The following is a 12,178-nucleotide window of genomic DNA, read 5'->3' on the forward strand; positions in this document are numbered from 1 at the left end:
CATGGGGGAAAATTTTTCTAAGATTTTTGGAGCCATTTTGCATATCTTTAAGTTCCTTTACATGTTTCTCTTGAATTACAATTAAGTAGTAATTCATGTTTGCATGTTGTGTAGTGAAGGAAGGTGGTGAATCTTCAAAAGTTAAAGTAAAGGAGAAGGTGGTGGAAAGCTAGGTCAAGAAACTTCTTTATGTTCTTTCATCAAGGAGGTATCCTCTAACTCTTTTATGCTTCTTGAAAATTTATAAATGTGATACTTGTGATGATAATGCATACATGTTGTATGTCTCTGGGTGAAAAACATGTTAGAATGATTAAAATGAAGCTAAAAATGAAGTTGTGAAATCTGTTAAATATTTACGCAAGCAGTAACTTTGAAAATTCTTATTAAATTCCATAAAAAATTTAGGAAGTTATATTTATATTGTTGTAACGGGGATTTAGTATAATTTCTTTTAAAAAACGGATACTTATTTCGATATGTGTATGAAAATTTATAAGTTTTTAAGTGATGAAAGGTCAAAAATCTGGGCAACAGAATCCTTAGAAAACAGTTTTAGCAGTGACTTTTGAAAATCATCAAAACTTCCATTGTAAATATTTGGAAGTGAGACTTATATACTTATTATCATACGTAAGTATAGTTTAGTTTAAAACAAACGGTTATTGATTTTGAGCTATATATTTAGAGTTATAAATTTTTAAGTGAGCAAAGGTCAGAAGAGAAAGTAGCATACTCTTTTGAAAAAACAACAAGGATGGTGACTTAAAAAATTCATCATAAATAGTATGAGTTTTATTAGAAGCTTTAATTTATATGGTTGGAAAGATTAGTGAATCTCGTTTCTTATAAAACAAACGGAACATGATTTGGAATTGTACATTATTAATTACACATTTTTCTTTAATGGTAGTGCAAGTTGCCGTATTTGAAAGATTAATATTTTAGTCACGATTTAAGATTTTGTAAAACTTAAATGACCAAAATATATTCAAGCATAATATACCTTGCAAGTTTGAAATAAGCATAAGACTTTGAATACTATTGTGTTATACTCGTGATTAGTTGTTTGATCCTTTGTTTGTGTGCGACCTTCAAGCTTTAACATAATTAGCGGCCTTCTGTGGCGCTTGGAAAAATAATTCAGACACCCGAGATTATTTGACTAGTGGCCATGTGTGGCGTTCGAGAAACAATTCGGACACCTGAGATTTATTTGACTAGAGACCATGTGTGGCGCTCGGGAAACAATTCAGACACCCGAGATTTGTTAAATTAGCGGCCATGAATGGCGCGGGACTATCCGGATACCTGATTATTTTAGCACATGTGTATCCTAACAAGTTTGACCAATTTGACAAGCTTGGCCAATTTGATATGCAAGTGATATGTTTATGAAATTCTGGGTGACATGTGATTTATTTTTTCATTACTCATGCCATGCTTCTATGTACACGTTTGATTTATATGCTCGTATTTATGGACTTCTTGATGTATGATAGATTAGTTGTGTACCACTGAGCTTGCAAAGCTCAACGTTTGAATTATTTTATTTTTAGATTAATATACTTTTGTTCGTATCTGAAGAGCATTATCAACAAGGGACTTCCAGCATCCCGTATTCAAAGTACAATACCATATCTGTTTGTGGGCATTGTATTCACAAGGTGTCACTTGTATTTTTGAGGTTTATAATTCACTTATTATTTTGGGATATTTGACTATTTTAATATATATACTTATAACGGAGTTCTACATATGTTTGTATAACTACTTATAATACTATTTTAGCATTACTATTTGATGATTTTTCTTTTATATATATATATATATAAACAAGTTTAATGTTTTAAAATATTAGAAAATTAGTTAGGGTGCTCCGTGACTCGAATGTAACATCTTGGTCTTATGGTATTTTATATTTGAGATTAGGGTGTTACATTTAGTGGTATCAGAGCTTAGGTTTAGTCGGTTCCAGGACCAATTGGCCACTCGCATTAAGATATCAATTGATACATGGCCCTAGGTTTAAGAATATAATCTTCTAACACTAGAAGTCTAATGATGTTTTCCCTTTCTATTTATTTTAGGTTCATTATGTCTAAAGGTTTAGATCATAGCCATGAGGCTAGGGATGGGAGTCATGCCTCTTTGATGGATGATACGGGAGATGGATTTGTGCTGGACACCGATGAGTTTGAGGTTCTAGAAAGTACAGTCATGATGAGGCAGTTTACTTCCAAAATCTTGATTCCACGCTACATCGAATTGTTCGAGCGATTTTGAGGGTTCAACATACCTTACCTGCTCTACCACTACACGTCGTTTCATAAGAGTCCCTGATTGAGAGATTTCATAGATGCAAGAAAAAAGAATCTGAGGCCACCTCAATGTACCCATGAGGATAATTTAGAATGCATCGTCTCTTTATTGAAGGGAGATGCATATGATTGGTGAGAGACAATTGAGATAAGTATGTAGCCCGAGCAGTCGATGTGGGATTATTTCTTAGCTAAGTTTAGAGAAAGGTACATAGGCGAGGAACATACAAATGATCTAAGGATGCAATTCTCCCATTGGTTTAGGGTAACAGATCAGAGTTCGAGTATGAGAGGGATTTCATGCTAGTAAGTAATTTTGCCCCTAAGCTTGAAGCTACTAAAACTTTGACATGTAGGAGATATCGCGAGGGGTTAAACATTGATATTCAGACTCATTTGGCGGCAGACTCCTAAAGTATTTTCAGAGTTGGTGCGACAAGCTCAAGCTATTAAAAGAGTTTAAGGTATGAGACGAGATCAGTCAGAGAGCCTGGTATACAAAGTAAAAGGTTTTCAGATGTTGTAAACCCATCTCAGATATCAACTACGAGGAAACAAGAATTTAGAGGATCTGATAGAGTTTTATTGGTGCAGTTATAGAGGTATAGTCAGAGGTCAGGTTCAGGAGCGTGTAAGATACCATTGACTTCCTTATCGCTAGCGAGCTCTAGTGGGTCAGTTAAGACTCTAATTTTTCCAATTTATGATTTTTGTGGTCAGGGTCATTCAAGGGAGGACTAGAGCATATTTATAGTATGGGTCTATCGAGCATATTATCAGAGATTGTCCTATAGTGAGTGATGCTTTGCTTATCCAAACCCATAGATCAACACCTTCTTTATAGCATGGTAGAGGATCAACTCATGATGGTGGTAGTGTTACCTATGGAAAATATGGTAGATGTACCGGAGGATCCACTGCTAGACTTGATGTTTGAGTTCCAACTAGACAGTATGTTATGAAAGCTCTAAGGTACTCTGACGTTGATGATGTGATTGCATGTATCTTTACAATATTTTCAATTCCTATTACTGCATTAGTAGACTCTGACTTCACACATTAATATATATGTAGTAATATTATCTGAGATAAAGGTATTCTTATTGATGAGTTGGATGTTGGGGTTAAAGTATCGAGTCCATTAGGATTTGATGTGTTGTGCATAAAGTGTATCGAAAATGTCCAGTTGAGATTCATGGTCAGCCCTTTCTAGTTGAATTGATGGAGTTGCCATTCTGAGAGTTTGATTTAATTTTGGGAATTGATTGGTAACTGAGTATGATGCAAGTTTAAGATCTAAATCGAGGCATCTTAAGCTTCAAGGGTTGTATGAAACTATTCTTAATGTCTAGTAAGTCTGGTGAATGCTCCACTCGTATTATTTCTGCTATTATAGCTTAGAGGTTGATTAACAGAGACTGTGAAGCCTTCTTAGCTCATGTAGTGGATACAAGAGTCCAAAGTTTGGCATTAGAGGATCTATGAACTATGAGGGAGTTTTCAGATGTTTTTCCTGATGAGTTGCCAGGACTACCTCCAGATAGACAATTAGAGTTTAAGATCGAGGTGTTACCTAGTACTGTTCCAGTATCCATTTCTCTATATTGTATGGCATCGACTAAGTTGAAGAAATTGAAGATTCAATTGCTAGAATTTCTTGAGCACATCTTTATATGCCCTAGTGTATCACCGTGGGGAGCACAAGTGTTATTCATATGAAAAAAGAAGGGTCGATGAGATTGTGCATTGATTATCATTAGCTTAATAAGATGACGGTGAAGTACAAGTACCCACTTCCAAGGATTGATGATATGTTTGATCAATTGAGATGTGCATGTATGTTTTCTAATATTGATTTAAGATTAGGTACTACTAGTTGAAGGTTAAAGAAGAAGATATCCCAAAAATAGTTTTTTTGATTAGATATGGCTATTACGAGTTCTTGGTGATATTGTTTGGGCTCACAAATGCTTTGGTAGCATTTATGGATTTGATGAGTCGTATTTTTCAGTCATATCTAGATCAGTTTATGGTAGTTTCCATTGATGATATATTGTTGTATTCGTGATCCAAGGATGAGCATGATCATCACCCCCGAGTTATGCTTTAGAACCTTTGCGAGAAACAACTTTTTGCTAAATTTAGTAAGTGCAGATTTTAGCTTTCTGAGGTAGCCTTTTTGGGTCACATTGTCACGAAAGATGATAATTGAGTTGATCCACATAAGATTCAAGAAGTTGTGGATTGGAAGCCACCACGTAATGTTTCTGAAGTTCGTAGTTTTCCTGGCCTCGCTGGGTATTATCAATGATTTGTTAAGCATTTTTTGATAATTACTGCTTCGTTGACAAAGTTACCATAGAAGGGAGTTCCATTTGAGTGGAACAAGAAGCACTAACAAAGTTTTTATCAACTTAAGGCAATTCTCAAAGTGGTGCCAATTTTGACTAAGCTCGAGTTGGATAAAGATTATTTAGTGTTTAGTGATGCATCCTTGAACGGACTTGGTTGTGTTCTCATGCAAAAGGTAAGGTAGTTGCTTATGTGTCTAAGAAACTTAAGCCTCATGAGTGTAATTAACCTACCCATGATTTGCAGTTGGTAAAAGTGGTTTTCACGTTGAAGATTTGGAGGCATTATCTCTTTAGGGAGAAGTTTTATATCTATAATGACCATAAGAGTCTAAAGTATTTAGTCAACCGAAAGGAGCTAAATCTATGCCAACATAGATAAATTGAGTTGCTTAAGGACTACGACTACATTTTTTACTGCCATCCAGGTAAAGTAAATGTAGTGGTGGATGTATTGAGCCGTAAGCCAACAACAGAGTTACAAGAAATGTTTGCGAGGTTGAGGTTGATAGAACATGGTTGTTTGCTAGCCGATCTTTAGGTCGAGCCAATGTTGGTGCGAGAAGTAAAAGATTCGCAAAAGTCAGATGATAGTTTGATCGCTATAGCAGATAAAGTAAAGCAAAGAGAAGCATTAGGCTTCGAATTGTAGATGGAAATGTATTGTATTTTATGGGGAGAATCTGTGTTCCAACTGGAGAGCTAATTGATATAATCATTTGTTAGGAACATAGTGGTTCTTTTTCTATGCATCAAGGTAGTAACAAGATGTACCAAAAGCTTCGACCATTTTATTGGTGGCCAAGGATGTAAAGGGATGTGTCATAGTATGTGACTCGATGCTTGGCCTGTTAACAGGTTTCTTCAGGTCCTTTTCAACCTTCTAGATTTTATAATGGAAATGGGATGGGTCACTATAGATTTTTTGACTAGGTTACATATGTCTTGACGCAGACACGATAAAATTTGGGTGATCATGGACATGTTGGCAAAGAGCGTACATTTTCTACTAGTGTACATGAACTTCAGTCTCGAAAGGTTAGCTAAATTGTATATTGATGAGGTAGTGAGGCTTCGTAGGGGGTCGACTTTAATCATTTCAGATAGAGATCCATGATTTACATCGAGATTTTGAAGAGCCCTTCATGAGGCGTTAGGTACTTGTACTTTAGTATAACTTTTCATCCGCATACGGATGGTCAATCAGAGAGTCATTCAGATTCTCGAGGATATGCTATGTTAATGTATTATTGATTTTGAAGTACGTTGGGAGGAGCACCTTCCCTTGGTCGAGTTCGCATACAACAAAAGTTTCCAAACTAGTATTCAGATTGCCCCTTTTGAGGCATTATATGGTCGTAAGTGTATGACTCTAGTTTTTGGACATAGCTTAGTGAGAGAAAGATTGTTGGTCCAAAGTTGATCAAGGAGTATAAGGTTAAGATAATCCAGGATAATCTAAAAGAAACTTTCGATTGTCAGAAGTCTTATGTAGACTTGAAGTGTAAGGATAGAGTTCGTTGTGGGTGACAAGGTCTTCCTTAAGGTTTCACCTTGGAAGAAGGCTTTGTGTTTCATAAATAAAGAGAAATTGAGTCTCAGGTTCATTGAACCTTATGAGGTACTCGAAAGAGTTAGACCAATAGTATATCGGTTAGCTTTACCACAATAAATAGAGCGTATTCATAATGTGCTCCACATTTCTATATTTCAAAGATATCGTTTTGATCCTTCCCATGTCTTATTGCTCAAGCATATTGAGGTGAGTTCAGATTCGTCGTATGAGGATGAGCCAGTTCAAATTTTAGCTTAGGAGGTCAAAGAGCTTCGAAATAAAAATATTCCCTTAGTGAAGAATCTATAGAGGAACCACAAAGTAGAGGAGTCAATAAAAACTCAATATCAACATCTCTTTGATTCACGTAAATTAATTAAATCATAATTATGGAATAAGTAAATGGCATTATGGTAATTAGTTTAAAAAGATATTTTCTTTCCCTTATTAAGAATGAAACACGTGGGATGTGAAAAGTGATCTAGAGCTCTTCTTTTCCTTCTTCATTTCTTCTTCCCGTGGGTTCAAGCTCAAACCTTAAAGGTGAGTTTTAATTTTTATGATTAATTCTTGAATGTTTAAGTTAGGTTTTATTCCATGAGTGTTATATAAGCTTAAGGGAAGCTTATATAAGCTTAAAATACCAAAAGGAGAGAATTAGAAATGAAATTTAATTAAGGGTTGAGAAATGAATTCTTGATATAAAGAGGTTTTTGAAGTTTTAAAGATGGATTTGACTTGTCAATGGGTTAATTAAGAAGTTAAAGGTGATAGAATTGAATTTAGAACATATGGAAAATTTAATGAAATTCTTTGATTCAAGAATTATGGTGGATTATGGGAGATGGTAAAGTTTTATAGTGTTATAAGAAGGTTAATACATGTTTAGATAAGTTTTAAGGCATAAGGAGGGGTTAATAAGTAGAATTTGAGGTTAAAGTAATAATTATCGGGATCAAAATGTAATTTCTGGGTTGTGTGCATCGATGCATCTTCAATGTGCATCGATGCACTCTCAAATAAATAAACATCGAGCACAGTTGGTGCATCGATGCATGTGGAGTGAATCGATGCATCCCCTTAAAATGGAAACATCGAATGTAAATTGTGTATCGATGCATGGTAGTGCATTGATGCACATGTTAAAGAATGCATCGATGAACTGAAGAATGCACCGATGCACTTCAATGGGAAATGAAATAAATCGTTATTCAGTCTATGAAATGATAGATTAAAGTATATTAATTGGATATTGATAGTATCAATACATGATTATGTAGACATCAATCGAAAGCAAAGTTCAGATAGGTCGACAGAGTAAGATTTAATATGGTTCATTGAGACCGGGTGAGTATATGATAGTATGTGTACGTTATGTTATGGAATTAAGACTTGCGATGAGTCCAATTCCGATATTATATGATATAAGTATTAAAGCATAAACATGTAGTGATATGGTGTTAGATGTATGGTATATGAGTAAATGCATATGTTTAATTGTTGAATGCATTTTTATGTGTGAACTATGTAAATGCTTGTATTATGATAATAGGTCATGTGATCATGAAATATATGATAAAATATATATGAAAATAATATGACTCATATGTGCTTCTATTAGAATGCTACATGATATATTAGTATAATAAGATAGATTAGATATTGATAATAAGACATAAGATTATATGCATATGTAATATATGTTAAAAGATAAGAAATAATATGTTATATGCATATGAGAAAAAGGTATATGTTATGTGACCATGTGTGAAAAGGGTGAATAATGTGAATTTCATGTAAAATGCTACGTGACTATGTGATCATATGAAATGTGATAAAGAGCTATGTGAAAGAACTATGTGATATGAATATGTGAATGTGTAATGAGGTAAAAGATAATGCCCATGTCATGTGTTATGAGAGCTATAGGTATAGTTGGCATGCCAAGAGTCGAGGGTCTACGCGGTCCTTCTGGACATAGTGGTCCTTCGGGATATATGTGTTATATGTGGTCCTTCGGGACATCTACGTGGTCCTTCTAGACAAATTCTACACGCCCCTAGTGGGATTTATATGAGCTGTGGTGACAGCATAATGCACAATCTCTATGTACTCACGTACCTTAAGTTCTCAATAGTGTGCATGGGCTTTGAAAAGAAACCATAATTTAATATAACGATATGTATAAGTGACAAGTTAGGATTATATGATAATAATGGTAACAAGTGTATATGGGTAATAGTGATATGAGATGTGATATGGTTATGTATGATATGATCATAGTAATTATCCATGTATTGTTGTGTTTGAAGTTATATTATATGTTTATGTTCAATATATGCTCATTTGATGGAATTGAATCAATGATAAGGAAATAAGTAAGGATAAACCGGTAAGTGATGGGTTTAATAGGTGTATAAGTATAATATGTGTTATATGGGATGTTCATGCATTTATTAGTTTACTTTATGTGTTTACATGTCTCACTAAGTCTACGACTTAGCGTGTAAAGGTTTTACAAGTAGGTGTGGATAAGTCAGAAGATTAAGTTTCAGATCCGTAGAGCAGCATACCTCTGCGCAAAGTTCATATCAGAAATATTTTGTAAAGTATGTCTTGTCATATAATTTAGTATATTGGCATGTAACTAAGTCATGATATATATGTACACTCGATGGAGTCTGTTAAGGTTTTCAATATGTTTATGTAAAAGAATTACTTTATAGAATAAAAGTTTTAAATTTTCTATGGTTTTTATAAATGTATATACTTTGACTGGTCAATGTGACACCTCGGACTCGTATCCGAGTCGGGTACGGGTTGGGGGTGTTACATTTAATGGTATCAGAGCTAAGGTTTAGCCGATTTTAGGCTTAAACCGAAGTCAAGAGTATTTTGAAAATGTGTACATGCCAATAAAAAGTGAAAGTTTCTGATCTGATAGAATTATGAGTATGCTGTCTTCTAATAGAGTTATATTATTATGTATTAGATGTGTAATCGTGAGAGTCCTCACAATGAAAGAAGAAATAATAGACCTGAGGGTAGTAGCAATTCACCTGCCCTAGCCAGGCATGGTGAAGAGCGAACACCTCCAGTAGTACCAGTGAGAGATCAAGGGATATTTTTCGGGACGTTAAATGCTGTTTTGTCAAGTTTTCAACCCTCTACGCCCTTAACTCCTTGAATGAATATAATTAAAGAATTGAAAGGTTTAGGAGTACCTGAGTTTAGGGGTGAAGCTGAGGAAGATCCGGTTGTGGCAGATTTTTGGTTGAATGATGTCAAGATAATGTTAGATGGACTCCACTGTTCTGATGTGGAGAAATTAGATGGAATAGTTTCTTTGTTAAGGGGACAAGCTAGAATATGGTGGACCAATGTCACCATGAGATTAAGAAGTGATCTAGTGACCTGGTTATTCTTCGAAGAATTTAATCGTAAGTATATTGGTGACCAATATATTAGACAGATGAAGCAAGAATTTCTGAATTTGAAGCAAGGGAATTATACAGTGTATGAATACGAATGTTAGTTTAATAAGTTAAGTCGTTTTGCTGCTGAACTTATTCCGACTTAGAAGGATGTATGTGACTAGTTTGTGGAGGGTTTCCGCCCTAGGATAAGAGAGTTGCTGATAGCCTTGAATTTGTCATCATTTCAAGAAGTGGTTAATCGAGCTAAAGCTCTAGAGAGAGCTCAGAATGAAAGATTTAAAGAACAGAGAGTTTAGAAGTCTAAAAGGATGGGTGCTTCATCGAGCTCCTCTCCATCTAAGAAAAATAGGGAATGGGATTTTCCAACTCATGATATGTTGGAATCAGATGTTTTTATTGATAGAAGATCAAATCTCAGTCAAGTCAGACAATGTTCATATTGTGGAAAGAATCATACAGGGGTATGTAGAGTAATCTCCGGAGCTTGTTTTAGATGTGGGGATGTTGGAAATTTTATTCGAGATTGTCCACTTATGACTAAAGAGACAGTACAAAGAGAAAGATCTATAACGGTATCTCAAAGAAATAGAGGTAGAGGTTGTAGAAGAAATCGATCGGAGTCATTCACTCAACATGATATGCAACCAACTGCACAAGTTTATAATTTAAGGACCGGTGAAGATTTCAATGATCCAGAGATGTTGGTAGGTAAATTTCGATATCGTGGTAAAATAGTTTGATGATTAATAGATTTGGGAATCATCATAGTATTTAGAAAGTGGTAATTAAAGATATAATTGAAAGATTTGATTTGAATCAATGAGTAATTATTGTTAAGAGTTGTTGAGTATTATAACGGATTGCTTCATCTTAAGGTAGAGTGAAAATTTGATAACGAATTTTCCTTAAAGGAGAGGAGATTTGTAACATCCCAAAATTTGGGTTAGTGACTAAAATGAGAATTTTTGGAATTTGAGGATCAATTTAAGGAAGTTGATAAGTTCAAGAATTTAAATAGGACTATTTCAGTATTGGATTAAATCATAATTATGGAATAAGTAAAGGGCATTATGGTAATTAGTTTAAAAAGATATTTTTTTCCCTTATTAAGAATGAAACACGTGGGATGTGAAGAGTGATATTGAACTCTTCTTTTCCTTCTTCATTTCTTCTTCCCGTGGGTTCAAGCTCAAACATCAAAGGTGAGTTTTAATTTTTATGATTAATTCTTGAATGCTTAAGTTGGGTTTTATTCCATGAGTGTTATATAAGCTTAAGGAAAGCTTATATAAGCTTAAAACACCAAAAGGAGAGAAATAGAAAGGAAATTTGATTAAGGGTTGAGAAATGAATTCTTGATATAAAGAGGTTTTTGAAGTTTTAAAGACGGATTTGACTCGTCAATAGATTAATTAAGAAGTTAAAGGTGATAGAATTGAATTTAGAACACATGGAAAATTTAATGAAATTCTTTGATTCAAGAATTATGGTGAATTATGGGAGATGGTAAAGTTTTATAGTGTTATAAGAAGGTTGATACATGTATAGATAAGTTTTAAGGCATAAGAAGGGGTTAATAAGTAGAATTTGAGGTCAAAGTAATAATTTTCGGGTTCAAAATGTAATTTTTGGGTTGTGTGCATCGATGCATCTTCAATGTGCATCGATGCATCTTCAATGTGCATCGATGCACTCTCAAATAAATAAACATCGAATATAATTGGTGCATCGATGCATGAGGAGTGCATCTATGCATCCCCTTAAAATGGAAACATCGAATGTAAAATTGTGTATCGATGCATAATAGTGCATCGATGCACATGTTAAAGAATGCATCGATGCTCTGAAGAATGCACCGATGCACTTCAATGGGAAATGAAATAAATCGTTATTCAGTCTATGAAATGATAGATTAAAGTATATTAATTAGATACTGATAGTATCAATACATGATTATGTAGACATCGATCGAAAGCAAAGTTCGGATAGGTCGACAAAGTAAGATACGCAACGGAAACAAGAGTTTAAGAGGGTTCATTGAGACTAGGTGAGTACATGATAGTAAGTGTACGTTATGTTAAGGAATTAAGACTTGCGATAAGTCTAATTTCGATATTATATGATATAAGTATTAAAGCATAAACATGTAGTGATATGGTGTTAGATGTATGATATATGAGTAAATGCATATGTTTAATTATTGAATGCATTTTTATGTTTGAACTATGTAAATGCTTGTATTATGATAATAGGTCATGTGATCATGAAATATATGATAAAATATATATGAAAATAATATGACTCATATGTGCTTCTATTAGAATGCTACATGATATGTTAGTATAATAAGATAGATTAGATATTGATAATAAGACATAAGATTATATGTATATGTAATATATGTTAAAAGATAAGAAATAATATATTATATGCATATGAGAAAAAGGTATATGTGATGTGACCATGTGTGAAAAGGATGAATAATGTGAATTTCATGAAAAATGCTACGTGAAA

This window comes from Hibiscus syriacus, unplaced genomic scaffold, assembly GCF_006381635.1.
Source record: "Hibiscus syriacus cultivar Baekdansim isolate YM2019G1 unplaced genomic scaffold, ASM638163v2 tig00001060_pilon, whole genome shotgun sequence".
Lineage (NCBI taxonomy): Eukaryota > Viridiplantae > Streptophyta > Magnoliopsida > Malvales > Malvaceae > Hibiscus > Hibiscus syriacus.